At 41.6% G+C, this 4,217-nt stretch overlaps 1 protein-coding gene and 4 non-coding genes across 5 annotated transcripts in view; 1 reads left to right on the top strand and 4 right to left on the bottom strand.

The window, feature by feature from the left end:
- LOC137491225 (uncharacterized) overlaps positions 1-4,217 on the top strand; it is a 482,468-nt gene that overhangs the window by 324,921 nt on the left and 153,330 nt on the right. The gene's annotated exons all lie outside the window — the stretch shown is intronic.
- On the bottom strand, positions 2,852-2,933 carry trnas-aga (transfer RNA serine (anticodon AGA)). The gene has a single exon. It is a non-coding gene; the product is annotated as a tRNA-Ser (tRNA).
- On the bottom strand, positions 3,633-3,704 carry trnah-gug (transfer RNA histidin (anticodon GUG)). Its single transcript has one exon. It is a non-coding gene; the product is annotated as a tRNA-His (tRNA).
- trnas-uga (transfer RNA serine (anticodon UGA)) lies at positions 3,883-3,964 on the bottom strand. Its single transcript has one exon. It is a non-coding gene; the product is annotated as a tRNA-Ser (tRNA).
- Positions 4,083-4,155, bottom strand: trnak-uuu (transfer RNA lysine (anticodon UUU)). Its single transcript has one exon. It is a non-coding gene; the product is annotated as a tRNA-Lys (tRNA).

The raw sequence follows: 4,217 nt of genomic DNA, 5'->3' as shown, positions 1-4,217 counted from the left end.
ATACATCACTGTTGGATCTCCAAAAACAATTAGGTTAACCACTATGACTAGAACTGGAAAAACAGGCAGCTGTCTGTCCAGAATCCTGAATTTAACACAACACTTGGAGCAAAATTTAGAGGAGCTTAAAATCTTTTATATCATTTAGTGATGCTGACTTCCCCAAAATATTGGCCACAGTGTAAAAAATATTCATAAACTTCATAAACAACAGTTTTCTGTAAGCGTGTGCGTGCGTGCGTGCGTGCGTGCGTGTTTCTTTACCAGATTCAACATGTTAGGCCCTTTCAGGTCCAGTATTGACGCCACCTTTCCTGGAGTCTAGCAGATGTTTCAGGTCCAAATATTATCTAAAATATTAGGATAAGCAGAAGAGGAAAAGTGCAAAGTAAAGAGCAAAACATTATTTAAGTAACAGTTCACCTACAATACAAAACTTATCACCTTCATGTCATTTGTTATTCTCTAATGCTCTAATACCCTCTCAGCTTATGTGAAACAAATACAGAACTTTATCAAACATACCTTCATTATTATTATTACCACATATGACCAAGAAGGTGTGCTTGGTCATTTCACCAACTCTGGAAATACACCATCCATCTCTAATCAGCCACCGTCACAGGGTCTTGTGTTATTGTATAGAGAACTGTGGCTGTTAAAAAAACAACAAAAAAATTAGTATCCACACATATGCATAACATTCAGATAAAAAGGAGAGATGAACATCACAAAGTATGCCTCACACTTTTTCAGAAATCTTTTGATTCAGATGTTGATTATTGATAATAAATCTACAAATCAAACCTGTATCATCATTAGGCTGCTCAAATATGAATCAGTTGATTAATTTTACAGACAGGTGGCTGTTTACAACACACTAAATTGTCTTTAATAAAACGGAAATGTTGTGTACAGTGCATGCTAAGTTTAGCCTATAGTTTTAAGCACAATATCAAGCGGGAGAAAAAGCTTGACTAAGATGTTCCTGACTACATAAATAGCCTAACTTACTAACGTCAGACATCGCGAGTTGGGAAAAGTAATTTTCGGGGGATACAGAGTTGATTTGCGGGAGGTAGCGGGAGAGATGAGTAACTAAAGAGCATGGGATGAGTTGCGCGCGACGTACCTAAAGAGCGGTGGGGGTGACTTGCGCGCGACGTACCTGAAGAGCTGGGAGGGATGCGGTGGAGAGGGGTGTGCAAAGTGTTTAATGACCGGGCGGGAGACGCGCGATTTCCGAGAGATTATCATTCATTTGCGGGCATCTACTTGGGCATCTGGGAGTCTCTGTGCATTTGCGGGATAACGTTAACGTTAGTCCCGCAACTTTCGGGAGACTTCTGTAACCTTAAATGTCTGAGAAAGTGCAAACGCGGTCATTTAAAGACATTAATGTTAACATTCCGACTTTAATGGTTGTCAACATTTAATATAATTCAAGCGTACGTTATCACGCGAGTCTATGGACTAACGGTATATGGACGGCCACGAATGAACCAGTTTAAAAGGGCCGCGGTGTTTAAAATAACTAAATTAACGTACACGAATAACAAAAAAAATCATATGTTTTAGTCAGGAAGCCTTTTACAAGTAAGCATATGTTCATTTACTCACCAGATATGTTTTAGAAACTCTCCAGAGCTCATGGAAACCGTGTTGCTGTTAGCATCCGGGCAGAGTAGGCTAGGCTGCTCCGGCGATTCCCTCGCTAGTTTGCTTCGAATTAAAGGAGAAGTGTCGATTTTATTTTACAGATGGGTAACAACGCACAAAATGGCATTAAGCGTGACAGAAATGTGTTGAACATGTACATTTGATGTTTTTATGCACTGTGTATGCGTGAGCATATATAAAATCATTCTTGAAAAGAAGTGAATAGTAACGTTAATGCAGTTAAGCTAGATACACAAACGACCATGAATGAACCGCAGAAGATTAAAATTGTCACTCCATTCTAAAGTTATTAACTTAACAATATGTTTACAACTGTATTTCCTTAAAGAAAGTCAGTAAAATACCAACATTTAGGTAGTTTGACTCACCAGTTGCTGTTCTAAACCTCAGATGGAAAATGGCGTCTGGAAAATTCTTCAATGACTGGGGCTGCATGAATTCCCGGATGTTGGAAATAACACCACAAAGTGTAGAAAAGATAACTCCTTGATTTCGCACTGAATAAAATCAATTCTAACTCTTATTATATTCATTTATCAAAATATAACTCTTTAACGTCAACACTTTACTCTGAAATGCTTCAACACCGAGAATTTAACTCAGATGAATTTGCTGTGTAGACCTGTAACATCTCTGTTGACATGAGCTGGTGGGCTGAGAGCCAAGAATAGCAGGACCCCTTAGACTAGAAAACCTATTCAAAAATGGTCAAGAGTTAAAAAGAGACACAAAGGGGTGTGTCATAATTACCTGTATAAAGATTATGGAGAACACAGATACTTTAGAAGGTGTCCGGGAGAGACTTCAGAATGCTCAGGGGTCTGCTCTGCTCTTTCTCGGCTTTATTATGGAGAATAAAGTCTATTTTCTGATATTCAAAACCTCCGGTCTGATAATTTCTAATTGATGAAAAGTCGAATTCACGACATGACCCCGTTCAACCCGGGGATGCTGCGGCCACAACGCAAAGTTCTAACCACTATACGATCACGGCAAGCTACGAGACAGCCGTTGTGACCCTTGTGTGGTATGTTCCTCCCTTTGATAAGCCCCTTCCTCTTCAGTGAGAACACTCTGTTGTTTTTCTCCTCCTACCAGAACAACACTTTTCCCAAGAAACAATGGAAATGCAAACAATTGATGACTGCTGCAATTTTAAAAACGTGGAGGACGTAGTCGGCAGGATTCGAACCTGCGCGGGGAGACCCCAATGGATTTCTAGTCCATCGCCTTAACCACTCGGCCACGACTACAAGACTGCCTGTACTGCCATTTCTTTATAGCTAGTACACATATTGTGCATCCAGATGAAACTTTCTTCAAGCAATAGCTCAACGGCAAAAGCTGTGGCTCCACACAATGAGCCTCACACGCCCAAACAGGACCTTGAACCCTGGACCCTCAGATTAAAAGTCTGATGCTCTACCGACTGAGCTATCCGGGCTCCACAACAGTAATTTACAAGTAGGCAAGGTTTGGGTTGTGGTCGGCGCAGACCTTTACAGTACACTAAAGTTTACCGTGAGATGGGTTTTAAGCTTATGGTTGGTGTGGATGTTGCTAAAACACGACAGGTTACTTTGAGGTTGGGTTTATGGTTTTTGTAGGTGTAGACATCAGTACAACACAATAGTTTGGACTTCATGTCATGTAGGAGACATTAAATAGATCAATGATAACTGCAGAATGTCTTTCTGCTGTTGTGGCAATGAATGGACACTCAACAATTAAAAAGATTCCTTCCATGCCTTAAAGGCGTGACTTGATCAGTACTTATCTACACAGCATGCTGGCATCAAGGATCCTATTTCTCTTATATCATATCCCTAGTCTTCCACACTTTAGGAAACGTAAACATTCAGGACGTGCCATTAGCACAGCCTGCACTAAAAGAAGGCTGGAGATAACGGATGGCAACACAGAGTGCGACACTAATGTCACCTTGACAAACCTGCCGTGACCCGGATTCGAACCGGGGTTGCTGCGGCCACAACACAGAGTACTAACCACTATACGATCACGGCGAGCTATAAAAACAGCCGTTGTGACCTATGTGTGGTATGTTCCTCCCTGTGATAAGCCCCTTTCTCTTCAGTGAGAACACTCTGTTGTTCTTCTCCTCCTACCAGCACAACGCTTTTCCCAAGAAACAATGGAAATGCAAACAATTGATGACTGCTGCAATTTTAAACACGGGGAAGACATAGTCAGCAGGATTCAAACCTGCGCGGGGAGACCACAATGGATTTCAAGTCCATCGCCTTAACCACTCGGCCACGACTACAAGACTGCCTGTACTGCCATTTCTTTATGCCTAGTACACATATTGTTCATCCAGATGAAACTTTCATCAAGCGATAGCTCAACGGCAAAAGCTGTGGCTCCACAAAATGAGCGTCACACGCCCGAACAGGGACTTGAACCCTGGACCCTCAGATTAAAAGTCTGATGCTCTACCGACTGAGCTATCCGGGCTCCACAACAGTAATTTACAAGTAGGCAACATGTGGGTTGTGGTCGGCGCAGACCTTTACAAT

The sequence above is a fragment of the Danio rerio genome, chromosome 4, assembly GCF_049306965.1.
Source record: "Danio rerio strain Tuebingen ecotype United States chromosome 4, GRCz12tu, whole genome shotgun sequence".
Taxonomy (NCBI): Eukaryota; Metazoa; Chordata; class Actinopteri; order Cypriniformes; family Danionidae; genus Danio; species Danio rerio.
Note: the sequence above shows the minus strand (reverse complement) of the source record. Positions and strands in the feature narration are given on the sequence as shown.